Source organism: Oryctolagus cuniculus, chromosome 8 (genome assembly GCF_051225735.1).
Source record: "Oryctolagus cuniculus isolate XC-2025 breed Fujian yellow rabbit chromosome 8, ASM5122573v1, whole genome shotgun sequence".
NCBI classification, from domain to species: Eukaryota; Metazoa; Chordata; class Mammalia; order Lagomorpha; family Leporidae; genus Oryctolagus; species Oryctolagus cuniculus.
The window spans coordinates 39,403,743-39,418,426 of record NC_142874.1 but is presented as its reverse complement, the minus strand read 5'-3'; the positions used below and the strand labels follow the sequence as shown (position 1 = coordinate 39,418,426).

The 14,684-nt window shown below is 51.7% G+C and overlaps 1 protein-coding gene across 7 annotated transcripts in view; it reads right to left on the bottom strand.

Annotated features, from left to right (window-relative positions):
* Positions 1-14,684, bottom strand: part of TMEM131L (transmembrane 131 like) — a 181,640-nt gene that overhangs the window by 151,191 nt on the left and 15,765 nt on the right. The window contains exon 1 of one of the 7 annotated variants that reach the window (XM_089302305.1): positions 9,590-9,698. The exons of the other annotated variants lie outside the window; for them this stretch is intronic. The gene's annotated coding sequence lies outside the window, so the exon portion shown is untranslated. Of the gene's footprint in view, positions 1-9,589; positions 9,699-14,684 lie in introns of those variants that run through there. 7 annotated transcript variants of the gene reach the window in all.

Here is a 14,684-nt window from a genome sequence, read left to right as displayed (position 1 = left end):
ACGGACAAGTGCGTTTTGAGACACTTTTGACTGCAAACAGAGGAAACAGTAGAAGAGAGCAGAGTCTATGATCCGGAGAGCCAGGTAGCAGTGTTTGTCATCACATTCTTTTTTCTTTTTTTTTTTTAAAGAAATTATTTTTTCGAAAGGCAGAGTTACAGAGAGAGAGAGAGAGAGAGAGACAGAGAGACAGAGAGACAGAGAGGTCTTCCATCTGCTCATTCACTCCCTAAATGGCCACACAGCCAGAGCTGTGCCTATCTGAAGCCAGGAGCATCTTCTGGGTCTCCCACACAGATGCAGGGGCCCAAGGACTTGGGCCATCCTCTACTGCTTTCCCCGGCCATAGCAGAGAGCTGGATCGGAAGTGGAACAGTGGGACCTGAACCAGTGCCCATACGGGATGCCAGCACTGTGCAGGTGGTGGCTTTACCCAAAGAAATACATAATACATAAATCTTAACAAAAAAAAAAAAGACACCTGTTAAGATACCCATAACCATCATCAAAGTGCTTGGGTTTGAGTCTGGGCTCTACTTCTAGTCCAGCACCCTAGTCAAGTGCACCCTGGGAGGTACTAGGTGATAGCTCCACTAGTTGGCTCCCTGCCAGCCATGTGGGAGACCTGACTCCTAGAGTTCCACGCTCCTTACTGTCACCAGACCCAGTACCAGCTGTTGTTGGCATTTGGAGAGGAAACCAGCAGATGGAAGAAAAAAAAAGTCGTCTCCATAAACAGCAAATCCTAAGTAATTCACTCCCAAAACCAAGAGTTGTAACGGAGATATTGTCATCATGATGCAATACAGGGTTAGAGGTGTCAGCACTCCTTACTGGGCACAACCACCCAGATGAATACCAAGATTCGAGGGGAGGAGTCTCGGCCCAACAAGTAAGACGACGGTTAGGGACCCTGAGCACCACACCAGCACACCTGGGCTCAGTTCCCGGGTCTGACTCCTGACTCCAGCCGCCGGCTAATGCTCACCCCGGGGGCTCAAGCAGATGGTTCCTGCCTCACTTTCCCGGTTTCAGCTCCAACCACTGCTGGCATCCGGGGAGTGAACCAGCAGTTGGGAGCATTCATTCTCTCTCTCTCTTCCTGCATCTCAAATCCACGTGCAGAGGAGGGTGGGAGAGCCTTACCAGGCAATGCTCACTTTGCTTCAGTGGCCTCTCCTTCCCCAGGGCAACAGAGAGGCCTGGACTCGACCTTTCACAAGCCAAACTTTCACAGCAAACTCCGCTTAAATGAAGTGCTCGGTGCACTGGGAGTGTTCTGATTTGTTTTTCCAAGCTAGCTTAGGGCGAGCTTCTGAAGTCACGTCTGGCACATCCAACCGGTCGCCTTTCCAGAGAATTCCTGCCATCGATTCCCGGCCTCATCTAGTATGAAGGCTGACTCGGAGTGGACTCTCTGCAAGCCTGTCTGACTTCCGGCTGCGCCGCTGTGGCCTGGGGCTGACTTGGCAGTGGCTGGCACTCGAGGAATTCGTCTGCACACTACTCTTCTGGCCCCAGCCAGCACCAGCACCACATCCCTGTGAGTGGCTCTAACAGCCCCGTGCTTGTTTGCCAAAGGGCTCCTCCCCCTCCCGAGGCCCCTCTCACACTTCCCCAGGACTGAGCGGCTGCAAGGTAAACACCTCGCCCAGCGGGGTGCTCAGGGCAAATGTTTGCACTCTCCCCTCAGCACACCGCCCGTGGTGTCAGCTCTCTTGGGGCTCCTCCACTGGACAGCTCCAGTAACCCCAACCCCTGCGACCTAAATCACTCTCCAGACCTCCCCCCTCGCCACAGCCTCACAAGCACTCCTCAACTTCCCCTTCCTTGGGTGAGACCGCCTGGGGCGAGGTCTGCACCCAGATGCAAGGCACCGGGCAGAAGAGGGCTCCCTGGCTGAGCGCACTCAGAACAGTGAAACGGTGGTGTGGTCCCGTGCAGCAATGATTTCTATGTCTGTTTCCCACCCTGTCAGTTTTCCCCAGGTTAAAATGTCTTCATATATATATATATATATATATATATATATTTTGACAGGCAGAGTGGACAGTAAGAGAGAGAGACAGAGAGAAAGGTCTTCCTTGGTTCAGTCCCCAATGGCCGCTGCAGCCGGCGCACCACGCTGATCCGAAGCCAGGAGCCAGGTGCTTCCTCCTGGTCTCCCAAGTGGTGCAGGGCCCAAGCACTTGGGCCATCCTCCACTGCCTTCCTGGGCCACAGCAGAGAGCTGGACTGGAAGAGGGGCAACCGGGACAGAATCCGGTGCCCAGACCGGGACTAGAACCCAAGGTACCGGCGCTGCAGGGGGAGGATTAGCCTACTGAGCTGCGGCGCTGGCCTAAAATGTCTTTTTAAATGTACCTTACAACACCATTCAGTAAAAGTAATAAAATACCCCATTACAAAAAAAAAAAATTCCGGTGGACGTGGGGAACATATGCTTCCAACTGCACAGGTGATGTTTTTCCCTGTAAAGGACTCAACATTCTGAATATCTTTCTCTATCAAATATGTTATTACAACATTATCTATAGGGACCTACTGTTGGATGTTCATGTTGCTGCAAATCGGTTTTCACCAGGAACGGTTGGGAATCATGGTAAGTATGGCTTTGTCAGCTTATCTGATTTCCTGATGAAATTCTTAAGAGGAGTTTTGGGAGGCAGCGTTGTGTAGTGGGTTAAGCCACTGCCAGTGACACCTGCATCCCACATGGGTTCCAGTTCAAGCCCCAGCTGCTCCACTTCTGATCTGGCTCTCTGCTAATGCACCCAGGGAAGCAGCAGCACATGGCCCAAGTGCTTGGATCCCTGAACCCACGTGGGAGACCTGGAAGAAGTTCCAGGCTCCTGGCTTCGGCCTGGCCCAGCCCTGGACATTGTAGCCATCAGGAGTGAACTGGAGGACAGAAGGGCTCGCTCTCTTTCTCTCTAACTCTGCCTTTCAAATACACAAATCTTAAAAGAGAGAAAGATGAGTTTCTTTTTTTTTATTTATTTTTATTTATTTGAAAGAGGGAGAGAGAGTGCTTCTGTTCTGCTGGTTCACTCCCCTGGCCACAATGACCAGGGCTGGGCTGGGGCAAAGCCAGAAGCCAGGAGCTAGCAAGTTCATCCAGGTCTCCCATTCAGTGCAGCTGCCCAAGCACTTGGACCACCTCCTGCGGCTTTCCCAGGCCACAGCAGGGAGCTGGCTCAGAAGTGGAGCAACTGGGACTCCAACAGATGCCCATAAGGGATGCCGGCACCCACCGCAGGCAGAGGCTTTACCTGCTTTGCCACAGCACCGCCCTGAGAGAGGAGTTTCTTTCTCACACTCAGGTAGGCAGTGTCAAGTGCAAATTCCACTGTGAATGGTTTCCTTTATCTTAGTACATTTTTCATTGTTATGCGAGAACACCTGAGACAGGGCAGTGGATGAAAGGCAAGAGGTTTACTTTGGCTCTCACCATCTGGGAGGCTGGAATTCCAAGGCGGCCAGTTACTCAGGCAAGCGCCTTTAACTCCTGAGGGAAGTGGGAGGAACGTGGGAGTGTGCAGCAGACAGCACACCAGGGGTGCGCCTACTCTAACACAACTGGCTCTAAGATAACTAAACCAGTCCTGGGACAGCAGCAACTCACAGGAGACAGAAGTGACTTTAATTCATTCTGAGGGCTCCTCCCCCAGGGTCCAGACTCCTCCCACTTGGCCCCCTCCCAACACTGCTGCACTGGGGAGCAAAGCCTTCCATTGAGTTCTGGTGGGGACAGACCACATCGAGCCACAGATCCAGTGAGTGCTGGTGGGGACTCGGAGCCCTTGACTCCTTACACAACAGTCTTGTGCTGTAGGTACAATCTCTCAATTTTACAAATGAGAAAACTGAGGCTCAAGATCACAGTTAGAGGCCAGCACAGTGGCACAGCGGGTTAAAACCACAGCCTGCAGCCCTGGCATCCCATATGGGTGCCCGCCGGTTTGAGTCCCAGCTGCTCCATTTCCAATCCTGCTCCCTACTAGTGCACCTGGGAAAAGCATCGGAGGATGGCCCAAGGGCTTGGATCCCTGCACTACACGGGAGACCTGGAAGAAGCTCCTGGTCCTGGCTTCAGATCAGCTTAGCTCCAGCTTTTGTGGCTATTTGGTGAGTGAACCAGCGGATGGAAGACCTTGCTCGCTCTGTCTCTACCTCTCTTGGTAACTCTTTCAAATAAATAAAATAAATCTTTTAAAAAATAAAATAAAAAGATTACATGGTTAGTAAGCCACAGACATGATTAAAATCCAGAGCTCAGGTCTTTCCCTACACTAGTTCTGGCTTCTTCTCAAATGCAACTTTTTTTTTTTTTTTTTTTTTTTTTTTTTTTTTTTGACAGGCAGAGTGGACAGTGAGAGAGAGAGAGAGACAAAGGTCTTCCTTCACCGTTGGTTCACCTCCCAATGGCTGCTGCGCTGCGGCCGGCGCACCGTGCTGATCCGAAGCCAGGAGCCAGGTGCTTCTCCTGGTCTCCCATGCAGGTGCAGGGGCCCAAGGACCTGGGCCATCCTCCACTGCACTCCCAGCCACAGCAGAGAGCTGGCCTGGAAGAGGAGCAACCAGGACAGGATCTGGCACCCCGACCAGGACTAGAACCCGGGGTGCTGGCGCTGCAGGGGGAGGATTAGCCTATTGAGCTGTGGCACGGGCCGCAACAATTTCTTAAAAATATAAAATGGGATGGGGAAGAGTGGGTGTTTGGGGGTGAAGGTTAATAAGATGCTACCTGGGGCACCCACATCCCATATCGAGAGCCTGGGTTCAAGTCCTGGCTCTGCTTCTGAGTCCAGCTTCCTGCTATGGTGCACCCTGGGAGACAGCAGCTAAGGGCTCAAGAGCCTGGGTCCCTGCCACCCACAGGGGAGACCTGGACTGAGTTCTTGGCTCCTGGTTTTGTCCTGGCCCATCCCCAGCTGTTGCGGGCATTTAGGAAGTGAACTAGTAGCTGAAAGATCCTCTCTCTCTCTCTCATAAAATGAAAATAAATTTTAAAAGTTTTGGAAAGGACAACCTTGCAGAATTTTTTTTTGTTATTTTTATAAAAGGGCAGCCCTCTCAATCTCGTAATATCAGAGCACTTATGTGCAATGCTCTGTTCTAAATGCCTTACACGTACTGAGCACTCGAACTCTGCAGCAGGCACTATAATGACACCTATAATTTTAAAGAGAGGAAGCTGAGGCACAGAAGGACCTGGAAACTTGTCAAAAGTCACCAGCTAGTGGATCCCGCATCGGACTCCAGCCCAAATATGTTCTGGTTCCAAGCACATCTTCAAGCCACTGAGCTACTGTGGCCCTGGGAGGCTGAAACAAAACACCCTGCCTCGGGTGCTCACTACCCTATCTGCCTGCGTCTCAGGCTTACTTCACAGCCCTGCCCCGGCCCTGACCCTGGCTCCTGTCTTAACTTCCTTCCCCTCCTCCCTCCCCCTGCATTCAGCCTGCCTACAGCTCTTACCCACCCAGTGTGGTTTCCACTTCCCACTCTATTCTTCGCACCCTGCCCCAGTCCTGAGCCCCATTACACAAAGCCAGAAAAGACTTAAGTAGAAAGAATTCAGCGATCTCAGCTCACAAACACACCTTGAGAGCAGAGATTGTAAACCCCAGCTTAAGCGACAGGCTCAGAGCTTTCCAGTAACCTGCAGCTCCTTACACTGTTATCTAATTACTACCTCTAATCATTATCTTTTTTTTTCATATTTTTTAAAATTTATTTGACAGGTAGAGTTATAGATAGTGAGAGAGAGAGAGAAAGACAGAGAGAAAGGTCTTCCTTCCGTTTGTTCACTCCCCAAATGGCCACTATGGCCAGTGCTGTGCCAATCCGAAGCTAGGAGCTAGGCGCTTCTTCCCAGTCTCCCATGTGGGTGCAGGGCTCAAGCACTTGGGTCATCCTCCACTGCCCTCCCGGGCCACAGCAGAGAACTGGACTGGAAGAGGAGCAACTGGGACTAGAACCCAGCGCCCACATGGGATGCCGGCACCACAGGCAGAGGATTAAGCTAGTGAGCCACGGCGCCAGCCCCTAATCACTATCTTCTAATCATCAAGACATGATAATGTTTAAGGGCTCTCTGCCTCCAACTTGGAAGATCTGAGGCACTTTATGCAGAACCTTGAGACTCAAACTATGGTTTAAACAAAGTTTTACACATCCTTAAGTTTACAAGGTTTCAAGATATTCTTTGAAAAGATCTCTTTTTTAAAAAAGATTTACTTACTTATTTGAAAGTCAGATTTATAGAGAGGGAGACAAGAGAGATCTGTCATCCACTGGTTCACTCCTTGGCAGATGGCCACAAAGGACAGGGTGGGGCCACAATGGAGCCAGGAGCCAGCAGCTTCTTCCCAACCACTTTAGCAGGGAGCTGGGCTAGAAACGGTGCAGCCCAGATTCAAACTGGAGTCCATATGGGATGCTGGCATCACAGGCCACAATGCCAGCCCCAAAAATCTCTCTCCTTAAAACGTTATTAACTGGGAGCCGACGCTGTGGCACAGTGAGTAAAGCCACCGCCTACAGTGCCTGCATCCCATTTGGGTGCCGCTTCCAGTCCTGGCTGCTTCACTACTGACCCAGCTCTTTTCTATGGCCTGGGGAAGCAAAAGATGGCTCAAGTCCTTGGCCCCCTGCACCTGCGTGGAGGACCCAGAAGAAGCTCCTGGCTTCCGACTGGTGCAACTCCATCCATTGTGGCTACCTGGGGAGTGAACCAGAGGATGGAAGACCCCTCTCTCTCTTCCTTCCTTTCTCTCTCTCCTCTCTCTCTCTCTGCCTCTACCTCTCTGTAACTCAAATAAACAAACAAATCTTTAAAAAAAAAAAAAAACTATTAATCTGGAAAGTGTCATGTTTTGGATAAGGGTTAGCTAGACCTCAAATGTTCAACAAATTTTCTTGATGATAAACAACTAAAGAGAAAAAATGTTTAGTACTAAGCATTTAATCACAATACACTATCTATATCAAACCAACGCTATGCAAGTCATTATCATTTCAGGCGTTTTAATCAGTCCCCAGAGATAAACTAGCTTATTACTGTTCAGCATTGCATTCTCCCAGCTTACATGCATCGGCAGCATTTTGATACATGTCAATAAATGATGCTACCTGGTCTTGCTTTTCCTGCTCTCATCTGAAGACAGGGAAGGGCAGAAGACAGCAGGTGGTGGGAGTAGGTGGCGAGGGCGGAAGCACCTCATGGGCATCCTGCCTGTGAATCTGAGAACCTTCTCCTGGGCGGCGAGGACTGCGGCAGCCTGGCTGGCCCGGGGGCGCACCACCCAGAGCACCCTCCCACCTGAGCCCCGGCCTGCAGCCAAGCTTCCTCTCCGGGGCTGCCCTCAGAAATAAGTAGGCAAACCCTTCTGGAGCCCGTTCAGGGTTGAATAAAGGTTCGTCCTCCACACTCTGAATGCTGGTTTCACTACCCGGCTTTGCAGATAAGACCCGCCTGCCGAGGTTAGAGGAATCGAGTGGGGATACACAGCAACAAGCTTCCAACTAAGCAATGTGAGGTGTGAACGCTTACACTGAAAAGCCAGCAGGGGAAAAGCGGGCTTCAGTGTTGAACGGGCTCATTTAATTCTCAACAAACTGGAGGGGTGGGGTTACAGCAGGAATCCGTGCTCATTCTAATAAAACAGCACTCCAACCACAGACCGAGCAGACTCAGGTCTCGCCCTAGGGTGCTTCTGGACAAATGTGGACAGGACAGGACCCCTGCCCCCACGAGGACGCCCCTGGCAGGGGCATAAAGCAACCTGCCCAAGCAAGCTGCTCCTCCTAGCCTCCTCCCTGAAGGCCAAAACAAAGGCAGAGCGGTTCACTGACCACCAAGACCTGCAAAGCAACATATGTAACCTATTCACCAAGAGAAGCAAGCTCAGACTCCTAATCAATTTCTATTTATAGCAGAAGGAACATGTGGCAAGGACTACCCAACAGGGCCATCCCCCGAAAATCTCTAGGAGAAAAACACTAATGCAAAACACTAATGCATTGAAACACCGTAAGTGTTCAACAAGTGCAAATGTTGGTGCTGGGGGAAAAAAGAAAAAAAGACCTCAAAAGCTGTAAATTCAGGAAACTAACATCCGGTAATAGCCTAAGTAACTCTGGGGAGCTAGAAAACTAATTTTGGGAACCAAAATTAGAAGTATTAGAAACAACAACAGAAGCTGACACTGTGGCTCAAGTGGTCTAAACCTCCTGTGACGTCAGCATCCCATATGAGCGCCAGTTCATGTCCCAGCTGCTCCACTTCTGATCCAGCTCCCTGCTAATGCGCCTGAGAAAGCAGCAGAGGGTGGCCCAAGTGTTTGGGAATAAACCAACAGATGGCACATCTCTCCATTCCCCTCACCATTGCCTTTCAAATAAATGTTAAAGGAAAAAAAAAAAAAAAACTTGTATAAAAGTACCAGCAAAAAGAAATCTGGAGATTCAGCGATCAGATTCAATGTGTAGAGAGGGATTTTACAACATAATAATGTTACCAAATAAGTGCACAAACCATACAAATTGGAACAAAATCACTGCTGTGACTATTTAAAGGCTTACTTGAATAACAATTCTTTTATTAGCAGTAAGAGTAATTACAGAGGGACAAAAACCTGATAAATCACGGAGACAATACCAGGAAGACTGTGATTTCTCCTCATACGGCTCACACCTATAATCACCATCTACCTGTTCAAAATCCCTAAGGGGGAAACGAACAACCACAAAAACGCTCAAAATCCAAACTGCAGAGGCAGATTTTCCTGCCCTCCTGCCACCAGTCCCTGTTCTACTCACCCTCCCTCTTCCAGGGACGATTACAGGTGTTCAGGTCTCTTAGAGCACCACTCTCCCTCTCCAGCTTCCCTTTCCATCCCCCATTCCAAAGTGGGAATAAAAAGAAAATGTAAACACTGTGCCTTTAAGACAGCAAGAGACCAAGCTAGCAGTCACCTGTGTGTCCCAGGCCCCGTGCCCCACGCCACAAGCACGCCGGTAGACCCGGCAAGGACACCGCGCACGACACATCTCCGGAGCAGGTTCCTGGCTCGTCCTGCTCCTGCTTGGGCTGGACGCTCATTTTCTGCATCCTAGAATTTGAGGCTTCCGACGACGAGCAACTCTCCTTAATGGACACAGAGGGTACCCGCAGATAACTCAGCTGGCCCAAGTGGGCAGTGGACGATAACCTTCTCTCCACCATGGCCCAAACGTGGCCAATCACTGTAACCCCTGCCCAGTTACCTACACACGCTTTCAAATTAAAGCGAAGGCTGAATTTACCACGCAGGTTAAAAGGATTAAAAGATTAAGGAACAGAGAAGCCAGGGCTTTCTCCACCTCACTCTCCTGTTTCAACCTCAAATTACCGCCAGCCCTCTAATGAGGAGCCTACTCACTGCGAAGGCACTTAATTACCCACGAATTACACCAACCGTAACCAATTTCAGGATCACACATCAGATTTTCCCCCAAACGCGAATCTGCTAATTAAGTTACATGAAAGGCAAACGAACAGGCAATTTGGATGTGACACTTATCCATGAGAAAGCAGACTTACAGGATGAGTACTGAGATTCCCAAGAGCAGCCACTCCTGGCGCACGGCGCGTTACACACGGGGATAATTGCAGCTAAAATACAGGGAGGCAGAGACCCGTCTCCTCGACTCAAGCATTTCCAGGAAACAACAAGAGGATTCTTCTCCTGCCAAACCAAGCAGGCCCAGGGGGACCTGCTCCGGCCTGTGAATCAACCCACACGCGTTTGCTTGCTAAGGCCAACCGGTTCCTAACTCCCAGGGATGCCCACGGCACACACTGCAGCTGCCTTGTTCTGAGTCCTCATCGAATGAATCTGCCTCTTAGCTCATCAAGCTTCGTATTCTGAGCTCTTTCCACTTCTCACGAGAAAAAAAAGGATCGTAGGAGAAACACCTGTCTTTGCAACTCGAATTTTTTGTAAATAAACTTTCCAAGGTCTTGCGTTGTGGCACAGAGGGTTAGGCGACGCATGGCCTGTGACGCCAGCACCCCACATGGGTGTGGATTTGAGTCCAATCCAGCGGCCTGTTAATGCTCCTGGGAAAGCAGCAGGAAATGGCCCAAGGACTTGGGCCCCTACCACCCATGTGGGAGACCCAGATGGAGTTCAGGCTTCTGGCTACGGCTTGGTCCAGCCCCAGCTGTGCTGCCATTTGGGGAGTGAATCAGTGGATAGATCTATCTATCTCTGTCTCTTTCTCTTTCTCTCTCCCTCCCCACCACCCTCCCCCAAGTTACTCTGCCTTTCAAATAAATGTCTTTAAAAAAAAAAAAAGGCATTTTCCCTGCATACACTCCTGCACAAAGACATCACTGAGAAAGAAAATCCGTTCGACCAAAAGGCCTAGGAACTTGTAGGAAAATACGCAGTGTTTGTGGCTGAGGCTGGTGTGCAGCTGCAGCGAAGCAGCCTTCTGACCTGCCACCAAACAGCGCCAGCCCAATCCCAAGCCCAATCCCAGGAGCCCTGCAGCAGTGGGGGTGGGAGGCAACACTGGCTCGCAAGGGCTTACTGGGCACTACAGGTTACGGGTTAAACTATGCCAGATGTGACCTTATTAGGAAGCAGTCACTGTGGATGCTGGTGGGGGCAGGGGGTACATGCTGGGCTCATCCTGCTCCTCCCCAGCAGAGACATGGGGGGGGGGGGCAAAGGCAGAGAAGCCCCACAAGCTGGGAAGGAGTGCCCCATGGGCTGCAGATGGAGCTCAGCCTGCTGTTAAGGGAAGCAATTCCCGTCACTCCGAACACCCAGTGTGTGGTTACATCAGCCCTAGGAAACTGCACTTGAACTTGGGTTCCTTCCCCTTACCCTGCTCCGTCCAAAGTCCGCAGGGAATCCCCAGTTTTGCGGCTGGGTCTGGCAGGGGAGGCCCCTTCACAGGCTCAGCCCCAGTGCTGCTGCTCCTCCTCTCCAGCTCCCCAGCCACCTCCTCCCAACCCCACCCTGGCCCTGGGCACCATCCCTGCCCCTCCCCCACCCGCCCTCCATCTGCCAAGGGTGGGGGAGGTGGAAGTCCCCTTCCCCGTGGGTGGTTCCTGCACCCCTTCCGCCCACACTGGTTCTCACAGAATCTTTGCACTTCTTTCACTTCTCACTTAATACCACCTCCTCCTGCCCCAACAAGCCCCTCCTCCACGCCCACACACACAGGCACACAGACACACACACAAAGGGGGCTGGGCCAGGACCCAGAGCTGAGCCCACACACCACCCTGTGTCCTCCCCCCACCACGGAGATTTTCTGCTCAGGGGCCAGATTCACTTCCCTCAGAAGTGAGTCCTCCCAGACACAGCTCCTCCATTCTCCCCCGGAAAGCGGCCCCGCCACGGCCTACGCACCTGTCCACCCCACGTGCCAGAGCAGGCCCGACCCCACCCGGCAACCCCACCCGTCTCCCCATCACAGCCTGACCGGCCAGCGGAAACCCGACACCGCGCCGCGTGCCCAGAACACAGGCAGTGTCTGCTGGAGGTTGCTAAAATCCAGGGCCAGAGATGGGAAACAAGGCTGGAACACCTCCCCCGCAAGGTTTTGCCTACAAGGGCACTTGGGCCTCTCATGGTTTCTTCTTCTTCTTCTTTTTTTTTTTTTTTTTTTTTGTAAGATTCACTAATTTATGTGAGAGGCAGAGTTAGAGAGGGAGACAGAGAGGCAAAGAGAGAAGTCTCCCATCTGCTGGTTCACTCTCAAATGGCCTCAATGGCTGGAGCTAAGCCGATCCGAAGCCAGGAGCCAGGAGCTTCTTCCGGGCCTCTCACAGGGGTGCGGAGGCCCAAGCACTTGGGCCATCTTCCACTGCTTTCCCTCCTGGGTCTTCTTCATCCAAACGTATAAGGCATGTGACTCCTTAGCCTGGACCAGTGGTCCCCCAAGCCGGCCCAGCATGAGAATCAGAGAGCTCCTGATTCAGGAGGCCCCAGATGGGTCAGGGTGATGCCAAGTCTGCAGTGCCCCGGCTACAGAGGCTCATTCAGTGGAGCACAGGCTGCGGTCGGCCTGTGCACCCTCCAGCCACCGCCCGCCCCCCCCCCCGCCACTTAGGCAAAGCCCTGGTTATGGTCAGTGACCACGACTTCCGTGTGACTAAGCCCTGCTGGGCAGAGCTAAACACAGTGTCCCCAGCCAGCAAGAGTTCAAGGTGAGTACAGACCCACTGGCCTGGGACACCTGGGATACCTGGCCGGGGGGTGGGGGGAGTGCCCAGGGCAGCTCCTGAGGCCAGCAGCCCTCCCACAAGTCGGATAGCAGCTGGGCCGCATGGTGACCACTGCAGGACAGACAGGCAGAAAGAACCGGGCTCTGGGTGCTGACGCCAACCTGCTGGGCTAACCAGCCGCCGCCGCCACCCTGCCTCCAGGCTTCTCGGGAGGTGACATAATGCCTCCCTGATTGTTTGCACCGGTTGAGTCAGGGTTTTCTGTTACCGGCTGCTGAAAATAAATCACAAAGCAACAAAGCAGCTCAACCTCTGCACACACAGTGAAGGCATGTGTGCCAGAGTCCTCCTAAAAATGCCAGGGTTCAGTAGCTATGGAAACCACCTTGAAACAGTGCAAAGCTGTACTGCAAAACGTACCTGCAGACAGAACTCTGGGTCTGTCCCATAAGAGCCACAGTTGGTGGTGGTGGTAGTGGTAGTGGTGGTGGTGGTGGTGGTGGTTGTCCCCACACAGGATACACTACAGCCTGATAAAGAATCCGACTGCTGGCACAGGCATCATCAGGCTAAGCCACAGCTGGGCACGAGTGCTTCCACAGATTAAGGTCTGTCCCCACTTCTAATCTGGATTCCCACTAACATGTCCGGGAGGCAGCAGGGGACAGCCCAAGTACTTGGGTCCCTGCTACCCACGTGGGAGACCTGGACGGAGTTCCTGGCTCCTGGCTGTTGTGGCCATTTGAGGAGTGAGCCAGGGACTGGAAGCTCTGTCCCTGTCTCCTTCTCTATCTGCTGTCTGCCTTTCACACAAAAAATAAACTTTTTAAAAAATATGGAATAACACACAATGCAATATAATTTTTTAAAAAAATAATCCAATCGTTTAAGGCAACAATGTGGCATAGCGGGTAAAGCTGCTGCCTGTGACGTTGGCATGCCACACTGGTGCTGGTTTGAGTCCCAGCTGTTCCATTTCCCATCCAGCTCCCAGCTAATGCACCTGGAAAAGCAATGGGAGATGGCCCAAGAGCTGGGACCCCTGTATCCATGTGGGAGACCCCCATGAAGCTCCTGGCCCTGGCTCTTGCAGCCATTCACAAAGTGAGCCAGTGGATGGAAGATATTTCTCTCTCTCTCTCTCTCTCTCTCTCTCTCTCTCTCTCTCTCTCTCTCTCCCCTTCTCTCTGTAATTCTGCCTTTCAAATAAAAAAAATTAAATCTTAAAAAAAAAAGGAATTCAGTTGTTTCCGCATGTCAATCTTCAAGTCGGTCTCCTTTTACAGACAGCTCCAAGACTATCAGTAGATCTCGCTGGACAAAGGATTTCCCAACCTGTTTCACTGCAGATACAAACACGAAGGCAGACAGGTCCAGAGAGAGGGACACCTGGGACCACACGTGGACACAGACAACAGACAAGTCCAGACAGATGGACACCAATCACATGCTGCTCTGCCACCTTACAGAATTCGCTTCCTTTTGTGAACTGTTTCCTCCTCTAGGACATGGGAACAGCACTGCACATCCACCCGGGTATTTAAGGAACGCGCAGGTGAAAGCTCTGTAAACCATAAGGTAAAATCCCAGGGCAATCACTGGAATCCTCGCTTAACTTAAGTGGATTTAACACGGCCCAATTTGAAGAGATAAACATGAATCATGATCCCAAAAGATTCACGGCACCCAAAATGCATGCCACGTACATCTGCTGTAAACATCAACTGGAACGCTGTCTGGACTGTAATTCCCACTGAACGGCGCCCACCGCAAGTAATTCAGTGGCACAGCGAAAGGCAGCAACACCCACGAGGCAGCACAAACCTAGAACTCGGTGCTGTACGGGGAGTGAGGCGCACACGAGTGACCTCCTGTCGATGCTGTACAGGGAGTGACCTCCTGCGGACAGTCTGACACTGTCCCCTCTCCCCTGGGAGGGCTGCTCTTCGGGAGCTATTCTCCGGGAACGACCTGCAGGCCCAGGATGTCTGTGGACATTTCACGGGGGCAACTCACCTTTCCCACGGGGGATGAATGTCAGTGCAACAGCCGTGCGCCGTTCAGAAAACAGTGGGCAGCACAACACAGATCAGAAGGTGGGAAAAAGCAGGGCTGGCCCTGTACCCCTGTTTCTCAAACTGGGGGGCACGCGTGTGTTTTAGAGAAGACGACGCCCTTGGGTATAAATGACCCTCTTCCTGGTACTTAAACTAGAAGCTTTCAGAACAACAGAATTGGTCAGTGAGTGGCTTTTAAATGATTAAAAATTACCAAGCCATGTTGAATTTTTTTTTTTTTTTTTTTAATTTCAAGAATCTCCAAGCCGCAGGGGTGGGCACTGTGGTCCACGGAGTTAAGCTGCTACTTGGGACGCTGGCATCTCATCTCAGAGCACAAGTTCAAGTCCCAGCTATTCTGCTCCCCATCCAGCTCCTCCCAACGCGCCTGGGAG